Source organism: Beta vulgaris, chromosome 8, assembly GCF_026745355.1.
Source record: "Beta vulgaris subsp. vulgaris cultivar EL10 chromosome 8, EL10.2, whole genome shotgun sequence".
NCBI lineage: Eukaryota > Viridiplantae > Streptophyta > Magnoliopsida > Caryophyllales > Amaranthaceae > Beta > Beta vulgaris.
The window spans coordinates 48818686-48840989 of record NC_079209.1 but is presented as its reverse complement, the minus strand read 5'-3'; the positions used below and the strand labels follow the sequence as shown (position 1 = coordinate 48840989).

The window sequence follows — 22304 nt, the reverse complement described above, 5'->3', positions numbered from 1 at the left end:
AATATGATGAAATGTTAAGATAATCACCCAAATTAGTGACTAATTAATGTTTAAGATAATCACCCTAATTAGTGATTAAATATGAAAAAAGTAATCACCTTAATTAGTGAATTAAACTTAGGATCTTTTAAGAGGTCTTAAAAAATAAGAGTTGCTTCCTAATTGAGGGCTTTTCGATGGATGAAAAATAATCTTAATTTAAGTTATTAAGTCATTTTTAGCAAGATGATCAATTTGAGATGGAATTTGAAAATTGTATTTGACTAATCGGAATTTGACCATTTAAAGTGAGACACGTGAAACGACCTAAAATCAATTAGGATATCATAATTACCTTTCTCATTACGTCAAATTATTTAATTGACCTATTTTAAGATTATGGAGAACAATTTTGAAAATGTTAGATGGATCATCCTACAATTTAACTTCATTCGATTTGTAATGTTTCCTCTTAATTGAGATTGGATCATTTAATTCATATACTATGATATGATATATTGGACCCAACATGCAATATTTGTAACATTGGTTGCTCATTTTATTCAGAAATAATTGTAGAATTATTTATGAATTGAAATATGTATAAACATCTCCATATTTTTCATTAATTGAGTGATGTAATAACTATTTACAAAGAAACAAATATTACAACAATATGTACAAATTCTATGATCTACACAAACCTTCAATCTTGATCTTCACAATGATCTCTCCTTGATCTTTATCTCCTTGAATGGGCTTTGAAATTCATATTTATTTGTGACCTTGTGAAAGTTAAAGATTAATTAACTTATTTAATTTGATTTTCTATGATGATTTTTATTGATTTTTGTTTACTTAATCAAAATGAGTCATTTTAAGAGAAACTTAAAATTTAATGATTTTTAATTATCATTTTCGTTACCAAAGACAACATATTTTATATGAAACTTGAGTTGATCAATTTACTTCATTTTCTAGATTGCACTTTTCTTCTTGTATTGACTTATAAAATTTAGAATTTTCTCTACAGAGCGTGAAATACAACATGTGATACACCTATATATGGATATGTCAGTGATCAGTTCTATATGTTGAGTCAAAATATCACAAGTTTTTAGTGACAACTCAAATTATGGTCAATATCTTATACTAAAACCAATCAAAACAAGAAACTGGTAAGATAAATGCTTATTGCTGCGGTCATTAAGTGGCCTATTGCAGCGGTTTTGACCGCGCAAAAATTAAGGGGGCAGCAATAGGTAATTAATATATTGCCACGATTTTTAACCGCAATAATATTTTAACGTATTGATGTGGTTTTTAACGAAAACCGCAGCAATATATTTATTTTATATTAGAAAAATTCAGTATATTGTTGAGGTTTCTAGGACAAACCGCAGCAATAATATACTTTATTTCATAATAAAAAAAACAAGGATATTGCTGCGGTTTAGGGTATAGCCCGCAGCAATAGGCCCTGGGGAAGTAAAAAAATAAAAAATAAAAAAATATAACAAAAAGAGAAAAATAACGGTAAACTAACATTGCAGATGAAACCAACATCAAATTTCTCTGAGATCTTCGTTCCAGATGAAGAAAAACACAAAAAAAAAACAACCAAACCAAACCTGGAAAATGAAACTAACATCAAAACCAAAATTTAACTGAATATTAAACTAAAATATGAACTCTTTAACATAATTTGTAAAAATAAAAAAAAGGAAAACAATGCAAGATCTAAACATCTGATCTAAATATAAAATGAAAAAATACAAAAATAATTTGAGAACGGCCGACGATTTGCGAGCAAGGACGACGTGCGAAGAGTGACGGCGACGGCGACATGTGAGGTTTGCGACCAAGATTTGCGAGCAGATGAACAGCAACCACGAAGTGCGAAGAGTGACAGCGGCCACGATTTGCGAGCAGATATACTTGATGCTGCCACCAACCGACATAAAATGGGTTGTACTTGGTAATCGAACCAGTTTTTAATCGATTCTCTTGAGTAGTCTTACCATTAAATTTGTCATCTTGAATACCAATATCTTGAACGACGGGTCGCGAGAGAGGCGCACTGATCCGAACGACGGCGAACGTTGGTGAGACGAATGACGAAAGAGGAGAGAGAATGAGAGGGTCGAAGAGCAGATCTTGAATACCAATATCTTGAAACAAATCTTGATCTTGAAACTTTTTGACCGACGAAAGAGATGACAGATCAAAGAAGTAGATGGTCGAAGAATGAGAGGGTCGAAGCAGGAGAGAGAAAGTCTGAAAGAGGAGAGAGAAAGTCTGAAACTGAGAGAGAGGCGTGAGAGAATTTGAATGAGGATAGGCGTGAGAGAGAGTGAATGAGGAGAGAGGAGTGAGAGCGCTAAAAACCCTAAGTTGTAACTGAACTTGTATGGGATATTGCTGTAGTTTCTGGCAAGAACCGCAGCAATATGGTGATTTTATGTTTTACCTTTTATTTTTAACTTGATATATTGTTGCATATGGGTAAAACCGCAACAATATTACCGCAGCAATAAGCAATTATTCTACTAGTGAGACATCTATCCAATTTGTTCTTGGAAACGTAACTTATTGAACATATTTTGAAATGAATTTTTGTATGAGCACTTTAGACACTTTGGACGACTAGACTGAAAATTTTCACTTGAGTTAGACACTTTTAAGATCCTTTTTAATTTATTTTCTTAACTGAAGAGAAAATTAGTTTTTTGAAATTTAGTGATTTGCATGAATGATTTTGTAAAAATGAGTTCAAATTATATAGAATTCATATGAACATGATTTTTATGTTTTTAGAAAGCTGCTGATCTCTAATTAAAAGTTGATGTTTTTGGTTTTACCTAAATGAGTTTAGTTTGAACTTTATTGAAAGAACAATCTTATGTGGCATTGGACAAAATCAGTTTTCCACAACCATTTTGTATGATTTTTATTAAACTGTACAAAATTGTTTTTTAGTAATTTCAAAGCCGAGTTTCATAGGAAAAATACTACATTCTAAAAATATTTATATAATACAAACGAAAAAATATAAAAAAGTACGAAATTAAAACTAATTATAATTATAGCATCACAATTTCTTCTTTATGGAGATGTTTATGCACAACTTTACTTGAGTTTTTTTTATGAAAACACATGTTTTTGGTGATGAATAACAACTTGATTAAGAAAAATCACATAATAAACACATTATTTCCTAAGAGTCTCCCCATTAGAGTTGACTATTATAGGTAGGGTGATTTAAGGTTGAGAACCTATTAGGACTTCCACATACCCAAATCACTCTAAACATTGAAAAATGATGAGAGAAAACAAAGAGAAAGTTAGTATATGATCAAAAAGATGATTAAGAAAAATAATACTCAAAGATGCACTTCCTTTGCAAAATTTTCTATTTTTTTTTTTGTGATTTTTCTTAGTTTCTAATTGAGTTTCTAGTTTACTTAATTACTAACTAAAACCTTTTTTTGTGTTTTTCTTTGATGAACTTCTTACTACTAATTACTTTCCTAACGTTTCTTTATTTTCTTGAATGATATTTTTTTAGAGGAAGGAAGTAGAGAAGATGAGTGAGAGAAGTTGTGTGGGATATTATTGATGATTAATGAAAACAAAACGGGGGTATTTATAGGAAAATCAAGTGATAAATTATGATTTTGAAAGAAGTAGAAAATTAGATTTTTAACCTTAAAAATCTGATTTGTTTACCATCCTAAATCACCTTAATGACATCACCCTAATGACATCGTTAAGTCTCCTAGATATAAATATTCTTATTCTCTTTAGATTAGATTTGATTTTTTTCATCAATGAGGCAAAATCGGATTTTCAGAAAATATCCTTCCCTAAATCCATCCTAATACGTAGAAATGTATCGAAAAACGTGAAAAAAGAAACTGGCTGGCGACTTACGCGCAGCGCAAATCCCTGCGCTAGACACAACCTTGGTCGCTTGGCACACAAGCATGCGTTTAGCGCATGAAGTTGTTGGGTGTTGGGCGCTTGACCATGCGTCTGGTGCATTATCATGTGTCTGGCGCACATCTCAAATCTCTCGAAAAAAATCGGATCCTTGGCTCTTACACATGGGATTTGATTCTTATTCTCGCTCATTTTCATGATTCTTATTCCTTAACGAATGGATAAAGGATGTGATTAATGACCTCCTCTCTTCAAGGTGTGTTTATCACTATGAAAGTTTCCTTCTCTAATAGAAAGAAAGAATACCTTGATTTGAGTTGAGGTTTTTTTTCTCTTGAGTTTATTAATAAAATTATAGTACCAAATTATTAAAAAAAATGCATTATCTAAACAAAATTTAAAAAATTAACTAATAATATCTTAAAATTTTACAAGTCTTTAATTGATTTAAGACACTAACGAGTTCGCAAATCACAATTCATAAAATCTTAGAGTTTAGGTAAAAAAAAACAAATTCTAATATGTAAATGAGTCTGCGGTCGGGTCTGGATCTAGTATATGTGGACCCGGACCTAGACCCGACTATGCTCTCTCGGACCAAAACCCGAGCTGGACCCATTGGGTCTAAACTAGACCCAGACCCTTATAAATGGGTCGGGTCCTAGCGTGTTTTGGTCGGGTCTAGGATCTATTGTCATCTCTAACCATAAGTCCACAACTTAGAGTATAACAACATCTCACACGTGTAAACTAATATGAGTGTTTCATATTATTATTACTCATTTTTATTTCATTATATTGGCGTATTGTTTCATATCATTCTGGAGTTGTCTCATGTCTTTTTTTTATAAATTTATTTCATGTCATTTATAAAACTTCTCCCTGTCATTGTTATTTGACTTCTATGACATTTTTCAGCAAACTTATATCATTTTGGAGCTGTTTCTTCATGTCATTTTCCCATAATTCATTATTATTTGCTAATTTCTTATATAAAAGTGACATAAAAATGAGTAAAAATGACACAAAATTGAGTAATAATGATATAATACACAAAAAATTGGCAAATAATTAAGCTCAAACATAATGGCATTTATTCAAAGCAAAAACTCGGAGTATTACTCGATAAAGTTTATTATTAAATCAAACAATCATACATAATACAATATATGGTCCACCACGATAGCAAACCCCAAGAAAACTACGAAAGTCGTGGATTAAACATAGTGGTATAAGACCATGATATGCATCAATCCAATAATGCATACGTGATCTCTTATAATACAATAGAGGATTAGATGAATAATTTATTTAGGTAGAGAAACTTTGCACTTAGTATAGAGATGCAATAAGTAGTGGATCTACGACGAGACGCATGTTCCGCTAAACTAGCGGTTGCAAGAAAGGCTGCCCCAACACCAATTGCCTGCGATATCACATGGATTATGGATATCCTTCTGTAACGCACGTTGGAAACTGGGCAACCGCACCGGTGGCCACCATCAGAATGACGGCAATGGTTAGCAGCAAGAGAGCCTGAACTGTCTTCACTTCTGCTGTGTTATAGCCATAATGTGTCTTTTGGTGCTTTGTTATAGACTAATATGTCCTTTTATATCCTTGAAAATCAATGTCCTGCATAACATATTTCGCGTCACTTGTTAATCATGCAATCAATGTAAACTATTTTACAATGAAACGTCTTTGATTTCCGGAGATGCCTCCTTTCACATTCAGATACAAATATTATTACATTTTTTTGGATAGGAACAAAGACTCTCACATTATATTGCTAATTAATGACTTTGTTATGAAGGTCAAATTTATTAACTAAATCTTGGCTTAGGGCCCAGACCCAGATGTAATAGGTTTTTTTTTTTTTTTATTGTAGATAGAGTTATAAGGGAAAATGATATAGACGATTTTTTCTCCCAAGTTTTGAGTACCACCTTTCAAGACTTTAACCAACTAAACTAGTTGACATCCACAAATGTACTAGGTCGTGTTTGTGGAGATTCACTATCAAGTTTATGCATAATTTCTATTAGATCAAATGTTATCAAATATCATCAGCAGAAATGTAGAAACATCAAGTTTTATTTAGAGAAACATCAAGTTTTATTTAGTCGAAACCAAATGTATGTGGAGTTCTTTGGTGATGAAGATGGTTGTGCGGAGTTCTTCAGTGAAGACGAAACAACGAGCGAAGAGGAGGGGGTTTAGGGTTTTAGTGAGGAGAGGGGCGGGAGCAGAGAGGGAAAAGGAGGGGGTTTAGGGTTTCAATGAGGAGAGGGGGCTGATGAGAGGGGAAGAGGAGAGTGGTCTAGGGTTTGAGAGTTGAGGGAAGAGGAGAGTGGTCTAGGATTTGAGATTTGAGGCGCTGATTTGAGTGGGCTGGGGTTATAAGGGAGTGGCTGGGATTATAAAGGAGGAACGTGGGCCATGCACGCAGGTTTTTTTTTTTTAGAAAATAAAAAAAAGTGATGCGGTCAACAAGAGGACCGCATCAGATTGTCCTCCCAGCTTTGCCTCCCATTTTTAATGTTGATTTTCGGATGCGGTTTTACAAAAACCGAATATGTTACTAAGTGACATATACGGTTTTTTTCACTAGTTTTTTTCGCTTTGAAATTCTGGGGTGTTACATATTATATCTTGAAACATAGCAAATATCCAACATTAGTCTTAATTAATAGAAACTTAGTTACTAAACAAAGTCTGACATTAACTTAAATTAAAACCATGAGAGTCTATATAAGTCTAGATATTATATTACTCCTCACTGCTACGCCATCCCGTTATCATCATCAGTACCTAAAACATAAAATAAGACATCGTGAGTCGAGGCTTAGAAACACACTACCCTAATATCATAAATCCATTTCAACTCATTTTGTTTATATACAGGGAGGAGAGAATAAGTAAAATTATTTCAAAAACTTAACATATCATATAACATTATCTTCTCTATCATGTTCATCATCATATTTCATATTATTTGCTAGCTTGGCTAGTACAACAGAAGGGACATCTCCCTAGAACATATTACATCGTAAACGGAAGGCAGCCACCCAAGGACAATGGCCCTCACTAAACATGAGATGGAGTTAATGTCCATAATATAGAAGTGTGTGGTGCCACCCGAGTACATTGTCCCTCACTAAACGGGAGGTGGTGAACCGACCGGGAGGTACGTGCACAACACAGGATAACAGAATACTCCCAAGAACTTTCACTTGAATTTATCATGTTTCATTTCTTTTAAGCGTAACATAATCATCATGAATCATTATATTCTTTTATTTCATCTATAACATCTTCATCGTCATCTTATAACATTGCATCATAACACATTTCATTTCTCGCAATCCAAATATGTAAAAGCGTAATATTAACATGATCATAAACACATACTTCGAAGGGAAATGCGGGTTAATCATATCTAGAGCATAGGTTAATCCTACAATCGGGTCTTGACGCTCTCAAATCAACATATATATGTAGTATGGTCGCTAACATAATCAAATTTGCTAATTGTAGGTAAACTTCTAAAAAGTACTATATCTCGATCTATGACTCAATATTAGCAAGATTTAATCAGACAATTGATCAGGTTGCAAGATTAACAGTAGAAACACTAATCAATTAGAAATATCAATGACTAATCAAACCATCAATAAATATCAATCAAGATTCATGGCATACAGTTAAGAGTTAAACTTGTTATGCCTCAAAAGATTACGAGTAGAGAAAAAATGTGGATAGAAAGAGTGTTCAACTGATAGAATGAGTTTTCATCTGATGTATAATCTTGTTCTTTGCACTTCAATTTAGAGGGGGTCAATCTAGTTGGGCTATTCTTTTTTGAAGTTAGCTTAGGTTGTAATATCGATTTTTGTGTTTTATAATACTTCTTACTTAGCAAAAGAAAAAAAAGATTCATGGCATATAGACATGGATTCCCAAATCCTAGAAATAACAACTACTCAATCATGAAATAAATAATAAAATCTAAGTATACAAAAGAAAACATGATTAAATAAATCAAGGAGAGAAAGTAATAGGACTCATAAATTAATTAAGAACATGAAAAACTAAGTTTGCAACTAAAGCCAGAGAGAAAAAGATGAATATATACTAAACTAAACCTAAAAATAACGTCTTTAAAGAAGAGAGAAGAGAAGTGTTTTTCCTCATCTAAACAATATTAAGTAACCTCCTAAGACTAGGAAAGTAAATTACAAGATAAGGAAAGTCAAAATATTCATTAAATGAGCTGAATTAGCTAGTACGTGTGCGCGTAGGAAGATCAGCAAAACAGGACCAACTTGCAAAGTCCATATCTCCAGTAATATAACTCGTCTTGGACCATGCAACCTATCATTGGAAAGATATTCAAGTCTAGTTTCCAAATATGATGAAATTATTCAATTCTAGGAAGCATATCAAAAGTTATGGTTAGAAGTATAGATATTACTCCTTTTTTACATTTCTTCTAATGATTTACCACTTTATTTTCGCTCAAATTCATACTATGAGATATCCATGACGATAATGCACCTTCTTCCAGATGCTCCTAAAACTCAAACTTAGCTAATTATACTCCAGATGCGTTCTAAATACCTGAAATTCATCAAAATACGAAAACATACTAAATAGGTGTAGAATAGCATAACTTAAGAATAAGATGCAATAATGAACCTAAATATGAATCTAAATGCTCTAAAATGCAACCTAAATGCACCTAAAAACATATATAACAAGGATACGCCAATAGTTAAGATGGTGAATGGTTACGTACTATCCTATTCACTAGGCGAGAAGAAAGTCTATCTTATGGATGGATAGTTTGTGATTGTTTGTTTAGTTGAGCAAAAATGGCCAACTCTAGGTTGTATAGTTTTGGTGGAGCTTTATACACCTACTTACTTACCAAAATAAAAAAGTGTATCTCAGTTCAGGTGCGATAAGCAATATTGAAGGCAATTTAGGAGCGAGTAAAATTCACTAAACTGAATTTCTAAATACCATTAGATGTTCTGGCCTACCTAATCATCATTTAAGATTAAAGATCGATGCACCTATTGTTCTGTTACGGAATATAGACTAGATATCTGCGTTGTGCAACAGTATGAGGCTGATGATTAAGCATCTTGGGTATCGCGTTATTGAAGTTGTATTTATTTCTGGAAGTAACATGGGGGATAAGGTATTTATTCGTTGCATGACTCTAATTCCATCTCATGCAACGAGATTTCTCTTTGGTTGTTTGTTTTGCAAGGACTATAAACACAAGTCAGGGTCAATCTCTATCGCGGGTAATTTTTTTTGTTATGGTCAGTTCTATATTGCCATTTCTAGAATAACAAACAACCGGATCTCAAGATCCTAATTGTGGCAAGGAACACGAGGTATCTACTACCACGAGTAATGTTTTTTATAAGGAAGTATTCCGGAACTTATGCTTTACTTTGACTATTGATGTAAGTTACTCACTTTTATTATATGTTTATTTTATGTCAATCGTGCTCTTTAATAAATGTTTGTCCTACTTTATTATGTTATAAACTACTTATACATAATAACTAACCATTCTTTTCTTATATTATATAGATTTAAATCCAATTCTATGTTACTAAATTGGATTTGCAAATTACACTATTCTCTCATGTAAATTTGTTGTTTTTAGATGTTTAATGATAATAGTAGGTTTATTCACCAATCACCATACACTACTGTAAAAATTAATCTTTAAATCGAGAATCACATTTCATGTGGACACATACTTCTAAACAAAATTATAATTTAGATACATAATTATCTTAAATTTATAAAACAAAATAATTAATGTGTATTTTGCACAGAGGCGACTAAGGCAATGTACAAGGTGAACAATTGCACATGGGCCCCGAAAAATAAGGGCCCAATTATGTTAGTTGTCCGTCCAAAGAAAAAAAAAAGAAAAGCTAAATCTAATTATAAATATAAAGAGATTAATTTCTATTTGGTGTTTTTCTTCTTCTTCTCCTATCCTCCAAAAAGGCCCATTTATAACTCTTCCGACTCTTCTATTCACCAAAAACTTTAATCTTTATAATTTTATTTTAGCATAGGACTCCTAATTTTATGAGACGGTCCTGATTTTGCACGGGTGAAAAGATAGTTTAGATGAAAATGATATTTTACCTGAGAAATGAGAAAAAATACCAACCCTTAAATCATGGTTCATTTAATTAATGCCCTAGATTAAAAAACAAAAGGTAAAAGGAGTTTGTCTTGTAAGAGACTGTCTACTTTTAAATTAAAATTAGGCAATGGTAAGCCCAATACTAAAAAAACAATGAGCCCAATGGTGATTAGGTTAATTTCTAGTTTAATCCATTTAGTGAATAAGTCTACTTTTATATTAAAATTAGACCGTCTCCTTTAATAATTTTTGAGGTAAAAGAAACTAATCCCCCAAAACAATCTCCAATCCTCACGCATAAACATTCTTTCTCTTTCCTCTCGTTTCTTCATCCTTTTTTTTTTTGCGTCAAATTAAGTATCTGAAGTTCGACACTGAAATTTAGGGTTCTTCAGCACTCAAGAATGGTAGAACAAGGTTAGTATTTGGTAATTTTTTCGAATTTTTTTCGAATTTTATAGAATTTTGATTCAAGTTTAGATCTGAGGCTTTGGGGAAAAGGAAACTCTATCCAAAGACCCAAAGTACAGGGCAACAAAAGAAGGCATATGGGTTGAGATTTTGATTTGAACTGGAGGATGCGCAAGTCAATAGATTCTCTGCTTTTCTTTGGAAAGGAATACGGATTAAGAAAAACATACAAGAAATAAAAAAAAGAGAACAGGTGGTGAAATAGACTAATAGTTTTCTACTGACTTTGAACATGTACTAATTTGATTTTCTAGTCAATGTAAAATTAAGGACATGTTTGTTCAAATATTTGTAATGTGAACCTATTGTTTTGCATGTCTGCAGATTTCATACTTAAATTCCAAATCTTCTTTTGCATGTCTGCAGATTTCATACTTAAATTCCTACTCTTTGTTTGTGTATTGCTGATTTCTGTTATGTTTGTACCTCAAAGTTACAATCTGATATGTTTATCTATTCTTAGGTGTTTGAGAAGGCCCTCCAATGTTCAATTTCAAGTTACGAGGAGGTATTTTCTATTGTCTTTTTTTCATGTAATAATTTGCTTCATGAGCAGTTGAATTTTGAACTATATCCTGGCATGCAATATTGGAGATTTATAGAAATATCTCTTGGAGTCTTATGCATAGGGAAATCTGAATTTAGATGAGTTACAGCTTATGACTTATGAACTATCGGTCTATTAGCTTTCTTCACTAGACGGCCAACAACAGTCATCTTATAAACTGCAACTTAACTTGACAAATTTTTGTTCTCTTGTAAACCTTCCTCTGGAGAAGAACTCATCGCTTATCAGAAAATTCTACTTGAATGGTCTAATTCCTTGCTCGCTGAATTATGTAAAAGCAATGACTGGACTCTTATTCTAACTTGCAAGACTGAACAATATATAGTTTTTTCTAGATATTATTGGAATCAATCTTGTGTACATCTTTTGGTGTATTGCTCCGAAAAAAAAAACAGATCTTTTGGCTTTGAGTAAAAATTCGTATGTGAATAGGTTGGGGAATGATCAGATAACCATAGGATTTTAGAGAGTAATCAAGTAGGATTTTAGAGAGTCATCAAGTAGCAGTACAAGAAAATGTCAAATCAACGACGGCTTCACTGCGACGGCTTAACGAACAGTCGTTATTCTTGCAAATAGCGACTGTTTTACGCCATCATTTCCACCGACTGCTTTTAACGAGCACAACGACGGCTTAAACGATCTTTCATTAACAGCGACCGTTTAAAACCGTCAATGATGTTATTATTTTAACGGTTTTTTCACCACGTATCTTTATACTTTATCAAAATTTTTGGGGTACCCCAGTACTTTATCAAAATTCGTGGGGTACCTTAGTACTTTATCAGAATTCGTGGGGTACCCGGGTACTTTATCAGAATTCGTGGGGTACCCCCGTACTTTATCAGAATTCGTGGGGTACCCCCGTACTTTATCAGAATTCGTGGGGTACCCCCGTACTTTATCAGAATTCGTGGGGTACCCCCGTACTTTATCAGAATTCGTGGGGTACCCCCGTACTTTATCAGAATTCGTGGGGTACCCCCGTACTTTATCAGAATTCGTGGGGTACCCCCGTACTTTATCAGAATTCGTGGGGTACCCCCGTACTTTATCAGAATTCGTGGGGTACCCCCGTACTTTATCAGAATTCGTGGGGTACCCCCGTACTTTATCAGAATTCGTGGGATACCTCTAATTTTAAAAAAATGCACCACGTACCTTCATTATTTTTACAAAATGCATGAAATGTCCTTAATGATTAACGGTGTTAAGTTTTCGTTAGTCATTAGGGTTAATTAAACCCTTTAACCCTAATTAAACCCTGATTAATTAACTAAATCCTAACTTCTAACTTCTAACTTTATCCTAACCCTAACCCTAACCCTAACCCCCTAACTTCAAACCCTAACCCCAGCACCATCCAACCACCACTACCCCACCAACACCAACCACTACCATCTCCCCTCGCCCACCCCGTCTTCCCATAACATACCCCTCCCACCACCCCACCACCCCCACCCTCCCCTTTTTAGCCTAATAATCAAAACCCCCCACTTTCTCTCTCCTTTCTCCTCTCTCCTCTCTCCTGAAGCTCATCAATGGCACCACTCTTCCTCTTCCTCTTGCGTGCAATCCACCATAATAGCGTCATCAGATGTGCACCAGCGAACCAGTGAATTCTCCGTCGTGAATTCCATCGACTCATCAATGCGCCACTCCTCTTCCTCTTCCTCTTCTGGTGCGTGAAACCATGCAAACTAGTGAATTCTCCGTCACGAATCGGCGAGTCGCAAATTCCACCATTTCAAATTTGTTTAAACGATTTTGCTTCATTTTTTTCTTCTGAATTTCAATTTCTCTTTTTGTTTTGCTCTGGAACTTAATTTTGGAGTTATACTTCCACTAATTGAATTAAGGATGTAACTTTTAGAACTTCAACAAATTGAATTTATTGAACTTCAACCGTTGTGCTGCTCTTGTTGTTGTTGGTGTTGTTGATGTTGTGTCGGTGGGGGAGGGGGGTGCTGTCGGGGAGGGTAGAGGGGGTGTTGTGGGGGGTGGGGGGTGTTGCGGGAGGAGGTTTGTTGCGGGGTGGGGGAGGGGGAGGGGGAGGGGAAAGGGAGATGGTGGGTGTTAGGTGTTGGTGGGGCGGTGGGGTTAGGGTTTGAAGTTAGAGTTAGGGTTAAGATAAAGTTAGAAGTTAGGATTTAGTTAGTTAATTAGGGTTAGAGGGGTTAAAGGGGTTAATTAACCCTAATGACTAACAAAAACTTAACACCGTTGGTCATTAAGAGATTTCGTGCATTTCATTGAAATAATAAGGGTACCTGGTGCATTTTTTTTAAATTAGGGGTACTCTATGAATTTTGATAAAGTACATGGGTACTTGGTGAAAAAACCTTTATTTTAAATTTTAGATTTTTAGGCTTAGGCGACGGCTTGAAACCGTCGCTGGTTTCAATTTAACCGGCGTTGAATATTTACGACTTAAAACAAAAACTTCCTCCAACTTAAACGTCTGTTTCTCAAAACACAAAATGAATACATTCGTTTTTGGGACAAAGTTGGATTCTTCCTCCAACTGCCATTGAAGGCTAGACCGACGACTAGTGATTGGCGACACGACCATTTTGCTCTCCTTGCCGTCGGTAATTTAATGGTTCATGTTTATTATTTTTAATTTTTTTTGTTACACATCAAACCCTAAAAATTGGGGTTTTGGGATATAGGTGGCCAACTCTCCTTTTGCCGCCATCGCCACGTGCTCGTCTTTTTCCATTCAATTCCCACAAACTCCTCAGTCCAATCCTTACCTTCTCTCTCTCTCTCTCTATTGAAACTCATGTTTCCTTGAATTTTGTTTTAGGTATCATGCTACTTTCGCCTTTCGAATCAATTGTAAATTTATGAGATTGGTAGAATGTTAAGAATGTGAAAAATGATAAACAAGAGTTTAACATTGGTTGAAGTTTCATTTTGTGAATTGAAATTTAATATTCGTCTATGAGCTTTGTCTATTTGATTTTATTTGGACCTCCATTTCTGAAATCCTGAATATGCAAATACGCTTCATGTCGATGTTGTTGTTTAATTTGTTGTTGGTTGTTATGTTGTTCTTGTTGTTGTTGTTATTGAATTGAAATTGTTGGGGTTAATGCTGCCACCATGCTCTTAGATTGTTGTTAATGTTGATGTTGATGATGGCTTGTTGTTATTGTGGTGTTAATTTTTCTAACTTTACTAAATGATGCTTTGTAAATTAAATCAGCGTGTTGTTGAACCAATTAGAAGTTAAGTTTGGTTAATATTATTTAATAATCTAGTCTTGGTTCTTATTTTGATTTTACTTATGTTATTTGCAAAGTCAGTTTATTAAAATTGAAATCAATTATTTATGTTATGAGTTCCCAAGTTTACTTGTTAAAATATTTTATTAGGAGGCTATCCTACTTATGTTCAATCACTTTTCTCCAATATAGATTGTCATCTGGATTTGTGGAATGTTTTATATCAACAAAGTAAGTTGGATTAGTTTTTTGAGAAATGGTTATTTATATTTACTAATATTTTTTTGGCCGTTATCTTAACATTTACCTTTCACAATCCATTTCATACTCAAATCTCTCTACGCCACGGCAACACCATTGCTTCCCCCCACCATCACAAGCACAACCACACCAACCTACGTATCAACCACACCAACCTACGTATCAACCACCACCCTCCGATCAATCCTCTCCCACAAAACCCTAAGTATCCCCCTCCCAAACGCCTCTCTTTCTCTCTCTAGCCTCACCACTCTCTCTACCTCCCAAAATTCCACTCTTCTCCTCATGCCTTCTTTCTCTAACCCCCCCCCCCCCCCTCACTCCCTCTCATCTTTAAGTTAGTAAATACTTTCTCTAATCTTCACTTCCCCCCTTTCCCCCCTCAAATCTCTAATCTATTTTTTTTTTGTTATGGTATTAGGGTCAATAAATTATTTGCACATAATGATTTAGTTCTCTTTTTTATGGACCTGATCGCGTTATTGTTAGAAATTGGAGTTTGAAGAACAAAGAGATTGGTTTTAGCCTACAACTTCCCACAAAATTTAGCAATAATTGTAATTGATTAAATGAGATTTCAACTAGTTTTTTTTTTTTGGTAGAAGAAGAACGTTTGTATGAATCCTTTGCTATTAAAAACTTCAAACTAACTTCTAAACCCTACTTATTTTAATTTTTTTTTTTGAATTTTTGGCATTCACCAAACCCTTATTTGACTTTGTGAATGTAGGTGGCCAAACACCACTGTCTCCATGCCGGTAAATCTCCCAGGCAGCCAAGGTCGTGGGCATTTGATTTCCAAGCAGCTTTTTGAGTCACCAGGAGTATCAGAAAGCCATAATTATATCTAAGAGACGCAGAGAGATGATTTACACGCACGCGACTTTGGTAACCCCATACTGAAAACTCTGAACAGTCATAGGAAGGTGAAGGGTCAAATTGTGCACCAGAAATGGTTTTAAGCCCTACTGGATTGTGGTAAGTTTTTTAGCTAATATATGGTTTATGATGTTTGTATAAAATGATATTCACAATTCACGTGTTTGTTTGATGTTCAATTTGATTTGATGATAACAAAGTTAGTGGATCCATCACTGACATTTTCTAGAGCCATTTTCGAAAACCTTGGTTCAATTACAGTGATGTAGACGATGCCACAAGGCCGTATTAGTAGAACTCATTCACAATATATATGAATCGAATTATGAAGAATGAAATTAATTATATTAGTTTATTAATAACTTAGTTTAATCTTTGATTAAAAAGTCTCTTCAAATGGGCTCCTAAATTAGATGGCTAAGTGAGGAAAACTTACAAGATGAAAGCTGCATATCGTCTGAGAGACTTGCGATACTGGGTGCTTAAGAAAGCTAAAAAAAAGCCAAAATGGTTGGGAGAAACCATTTACGAAGCAATGGAAAAGAAAAGTCTAGAGCTCACGTTCCTCGAAAAATCTGAAAAGGCGAAGAAGAACCGAAGAGGTGGCTCCCTGTCTAATCCAATTGAGCCGTCACACTTTCAGGATTTCTATCTCGACGTCAAAACATGTTAAAAAGATGATAAAAATGTTTCATATCTACTACTTAATTATAAACACCAGGAATAGGCTTTATTTTTGCGGTAGAGAGCAATTTATATTTTTGCGGTAGAGAGCAATTTAAACTAAGTAGTAGATATGAAACATTTTTATTATCTTTTTAGCATGCTGTGACGTCGAGATAGAAATCCTGAAAGTGTGACGGCTCAATTGGATTAGACAACGAGCCACCTCTTCGGTTCTTCTTCGCCTTTTCAGATTTTTCGAGGAACGTGAGCTCTTGACTTTTCTTTTTCATTGTTTCGTAGATGGTTTCCCCCAACCATTTTGGCCTTTCTTTAGCTTTCTTAAGCACTCAGTACCGCAAGTCTCTCAGACGATATGCAACTTTCATCTTATAAGCTTTCCTCACTTGGCCATCTAATTTAGGAGCCCATTTGTAGAGACCTTTTAATCAATGATTAAACTAAGTTATTAATAAACTAATATAATTAATTTCATAATTCGATTCATATATTGTGAATGAGTTCTACTAATACGGCATTGTGGCATCGTCTACATCAGTGTAATTGAACCAAGGTTTTCGAAAATGGCTCAAGAAAATGTCAGTGATGGATCCACTAACTTTGTTATTATCAAATCAAATTGAACATCAAACAAACACGTGAATTGTGAATATCATTTTATACAAATATTATGAATCATATATTAGCTTAGAAACTTACCACAATGTAAGGCTTAAAACTTTTTTTGGTGCAGAGTTTGACTCTTCACCTTCCTCCCTATAACTGTTTGGAGTTTCGATACTTGGTTACCAAAGTCACGTGCCTGTGAATCATCTCTTTGCGTCTCTGAAATATGATTCTGGCGTTGTGGTAGTCTTGGTGACTCAAAAAGCTGTCAAGGAATCCAGAACTGAACGTAAACTAACATATGTTGCAAGAAATACTAGAGGGTAATTTTCATTACTATGGACAAGTGTCATCATTCTTGTGCTCTTGACGACTCCTTGGATGGCTAGGTGGTCAATGTTCCACCATCGAGCACTAACACGCTGAATCAGGTCACCAGGAATATATATATTGTTTGAGTTGCGATGTATATAGTGATTTGAACAAACTGCTTTGTTGTCATGTATCATAAATGTATGATACTTGTTGATTTAGCCTTTTATTTTACCTTCAAAGAAGGCATATATTTTCTGCAAATGAGGTATGATGCTTGGCAGGAGGCTCTTGACAGTTTATTTTTCCATCTTATCAAATTCAGGTGTAATTTGTTTTTTTAGTAAGTTTCATACGGTCTCTTTCACATATCTCTAGTTCCTTTACCAATAACATATATATCTATTTATATATTTGACTATTGAAACTATGTGACTACTAACAGTCTCTTCGCCGCCTGTGATGATGTTCATGAGGACTTGCAAGAAAACTTTGTGTGCCTTTGTTTGTCAATCGTCAAAAAGCTTTGAGTACCTTCAGATTTTTGTAAGTATGTCACTGCATTTTAAGAGAATATACATTGTCATGTTATGTATTAACTTATTGGAGCACTTACAATTATGTTATATTTACAGCTTCACTCTTTTTTGTCTGACTATTGTCATTTTGGTCATTTGTTTGAGCATTAGAAGTTTAGAACGTCTCGTCATTTTTTCATAGATATAAATAAGGCCCCCTATCTCATGAACAATTGGCGTGATATTTGTTTAGAACAATTTCTAGAGAGTAAATTGTTTTATACAAAGAAGATTAGCTTTAAACCTTTTGTATCCAAGTGAGTGTATTATACAAAGTGACTGTATACGGAGAACTCACTGCATGATAATGTAATGCATGGTAGATAAAGTAAATAACCTGCAGAACAAGTGCTGGGTCATTTCAGAGTTCCACAGGTATGTGAGCTGCACTTTGCCATTTAGCATGCTAAGAAGTCTGCAGATGATAGCAGGTTGTATGTTATCCGCTAGCATGCTTTGTATGTACATTAAAGGATTCCATCGTTGAACATGAATTGTACACGAAAGAACATATGAATTTACATGAAAAATATGTGATTTTGTATGATTGAATTATGAAGTAATCTGATCAAGTTATTTATGCTAGCAAGGGAAGGCATAGACTTATTGAATGTCTTTATTTACCAGTACTAGAAGCCTAGATGTGTAGATTATTTGATCTTCTTTGCTCTAAGAATTATTTTGGGGTGAGTGTTGCGTGTATGTGTGTGTGGGGGGTATTCATTCATGGAAAGTTTTGTGATGATGGTGCTGTAAACCAATATTTGAAACTAAAAGAAAGCGATTCCCTTTATTAGTGAGTTTCATACATTTGGTTTAGTTGTTGACAAACGCAAAGAGTCTGAAAAGTGAAAAATTAGAATGATAGCATATAATTTTCAGAACAATGCAAATGTTTTGTTACTATATATTTATTTTGAAGCTGATAAAGATCTAGATTATAGTACTTATCTTGACATGGAGAATACAATTAGTAGCTAGATAGATTCTTCAGATTTACCACTTATTTTTCAACCTCGGCAACCTTCTAGGATGTAAACTTAGCTATTATTTAGTGGGAGAGAAAAAGGAGCTTTAGGAATTAGGACACTGATGGTAGATTAAGGACTTGATCTACACTTGAAACTTGATGATATGATCCAAATCGTATTGGATTTCTTTTGTTCTGACGTCTTAAATTGTCTCATATTAGAATTTTCCTAAGAAGAATGTTTGGCTCCTTAGATGTATGATTTATTTAGGGTATCGAAATGAGAATAGCACGCAAAAATGGCTGATGATTAAGTGTTGATTACAATTAAAATAAGACCTTGGGTATTTCGTTGGTATTGTTAGACCTCCAGTGTCATAACTCAAGATGAAGGTAGTGGTATGGATGATTGTATACAATAAGCTACCCCTCATAAGTGTGTTGGGCTCTAATTAATTGGTCAAGAAATTGAGTTTTCTTGCGCTTTAGAGTCATTATTACTTCGTAGCCTTGTAAAGGGAGAAAGAAATGTCATCTGCGCCTTTCTCTAATTGCTTAGCTTTATAATACTAACTTATTTCTTGTTGAAGCTAGGGGAGATACGTGGTTCTTTGTTCTGTGCTATAAAAAAGCCTGTAAATTTCTTATGACTTGTTATGTACCTTTCCTTTTTCTACCTTAAGAAAGAAGTATTGTTTGTACTAAACAGTTTTGCAATTGAGTGTTGGTCGCTAGGGTTGAGCACCGGTCCAGGACCGGACCAGGCCGGAACCGACTGGACTGGTGGATCGTAATTGGGCAGATCTTTGAACATGGACTGAACCTGTTTCGATTCCTATTCGGTCTTGGTTTCAGAACAATGCAATGTTTTGTTATTATATATTTATTCTGAAGCAGATAGAGATCTTGATTATAGTACTTATCTTGACATGGAGAATACAATTAGTAGCTAGGTAGATTCTTTAGATTAACCACTTGTTTTTCAACCTCAACATGTCTTCTAGGATGTAAAATGTGTTACAAATATTAAAGTGTTAAAGTATTACCTATTTTAAAGTGTTACATCAAGATGTTATTCAATTGAAAAAGTGTTACATCGAGGTTACTTCTGGAAAAAGTGTTACATATTAATGAAGTGCTACCAAGGTATTACGTATGTATTTGAAAAAAATTGAATTTTGAAAAGTATTACCCTATATATTTGAGAAAATTAAATTTTAAAAGTGTTACTTTAGACCAACTTTGTACTAAAGAAGAAGCTTTAGGATTTGGGACAATGATGGTAGATTAAGGATTTGATCCACTCTTGAAACTTGATGATATGATCTAAATAGTATTGGATTTCTTTTGTGCTGATGTCTTAAATTGTCTCATATTAGAATTTTCCAAAGGAGAATGTTGGCTCCTTACATGTATGATGATTTAGTGTATCATATTGACATACTATAATATAAACCTAGAACGTATACTATATGCTCTGTAGGTCAGTGATGCTGCCACAATATGCAAAACAGAGGGTGCTCTCGCTTGGTCCAAGTATATTCAAGAGTTCATCTTTCAGTATGTGTTTATGCTTAATATCTTAAAGAAGTTTCAGACTTCCAATTGCCATGTATTTTGGATTTTTTTTTCCTCTAGTGGTTGTATCTTGGGCAGAAGAATTCCCCTGATTATTTGTACTCAAACTAAATGATGCATGATTAACTATATCAAGAAGCATTTTATGTTTCTTATCACAGTAACGCTCTACCATATTGAGCTAATAGGGTAGAAAGAGAGTGACAAAAAGCAACGATTATTCACACAAGCCATATTACATACAAGTTATCCTTGTTAAAAGGATAGCCATTAGCAATTTAAACATTGATACAATAATAATAACATTCAAAATCCGAGATACGAAGTACAATCCATGTTTATATAATTACATATCCCCAATTTAGCTCATCACTATCACAATCAATACATAATTATCTTATCACAGTAACAAACCAAACATGGGAACAATAGAATTTAGAGAAAAATTACAGCAATTCCCACTACACATTCAAACAGAAGTTCAATAAAAATCGATGCTACTACATAATTGACTTTACGTAACATCCAAAAGTGTTACTTTTTTTTTTTTTGAATAGTAAAGTTAATTCATTAATAAAAAGTCATACGACATCTACATAAGCAATCGAATCAAATAAATACATAAGTTGAATCAAACAAAAATTTCCTTCATAAAAACTACGATCGTCAAACAAATCTTGCAAAGTGGAACATCTCCCGCTTATATCGCTGGAAAATACAGCCTTATTGGAGAGACAATCTAACGATCCCTTGTAGTCGTGAGGATGATTTCCGTCGGATTCATCTGACCGTATTCGAAAAATTGAGAACCTTTGTGATCCCGCATAATTCTTCACCAACAAAATAATTTCACGGCAATCCATTAGATCTAGTATTCCGGATTGAAACCTGTAGAAATTCCCCCTCTAAAAGAGGAGAAACTCTGTCTTTCGAAGGAGGTCGAAAAACCTTGTCTTTCGAAGGAGATCGAAAAACCTTTTCTTACGAAGGAGATCGAAAACCCTTTCTTTCGAGGGAGAAATCGTTATTGGAAACCTAAAAACAAATAAAAAACAAAGGTGGGGCTTTCCAACGGTAAAAACCGATGGAAGCCCCTTTAAAAATCAACAATGGAGGCTAGGGTTTTTGAAAGTAGAGAGGAGAGAGGGGAGAGAAGAGAGTCCAAAAGTGTTACTTGAGATTGACTTATGTAACACTTTTAATACCTATTGTTACCACATTCAAACTGTTGCTTGAATTTTTTTATGTAACACTTTTTATCCCATTAGTAACATATTGTAGTGTTATCACAACCTATATATAGTAACACTTTATTAAACATTGTGTATAACTTTTTATCATTTTAAGTAGCATCTTGTACGTTATTAGGTAACACTTTTTGTCATATCCTGTAGCACCTTATGGGTGTTCAAGTAACACTTTTCTTTAGTATATATATATATATATATATATATATATAGGGTTGGGTTCTAGTGAGAACCCTCTTATGGTGAGAACCGTGAGAACCACTTAAAATGAGCAAAAAACTTCCTAAAATGAGCAAAAAACGTAACAAATGAGCAGAAACATAAAATGAGTAGAAAATATTAAGTCATCAAAAACGTAAAATGTACAAAAATGTAAAAGAAGAAAAACGTAAAATGAGCCTAAAAAGAGAAAAAAAAAAAAGTAAAATGAGCAAAAACGTTGATAAATGAGCACAAAATTGTTAAACGAGCAAAACCATAAAATTAGTGAAACAAAAAATGAGCAAAAATGTTAAGAAATGATCAAAATCTTTGTAAAATGAGTGGTTCTCACCATAAGGGTGGTTCTCATATGAACTTAAACCTATATATATATATATATATATATATATAATATATATATATATATATATATATAATATATAATAGGGGTAGGATCCGCTGGAAACACCAATTAATCTGAAAACTGAAAACAAGGGTAACTTTTAACCCCTTTAGGGTAACTTTTAACACTTTCAGGGTAACTTTTTCTAGTTTTGGGGTAACTTTATTATATTAAGGGTAGTTCTATATATTTCAAGGATAACTTTATT

General features: G+C 34.0%; 1 long non-coding RNA gene across 5 annotated transcripts; it reads left to right on the top strand.

Moving 5' to 3' along the window:
- The first annotated feature begins 10371 nt into the window (after positions 1-10371).
- Positions 10372-20400, top strand: LOC104883443 (uncharacterized). 5 transcript variants are annotated; one of them, XR_008967234.1, is made up of 5 exons: positions 10372-10525; positions 11043-11087; positions 15369-17462; positions 17565-17665; positions 20151-20400. It is a non-coding gene; the product is annotated as an uncharacterized LOC104883443 (long non-coding RNA). The 5 variants fall into 5 exon arrangements; XR_008967235.1 differs by having other exon boundaries at positions 18021-20400; XR_008967233.1 differs by having other exon boundaries at positions 17803-20400.
- The last annotated feature ends 1904 nt before the right edge of the window (positions 20401-22304 follow it).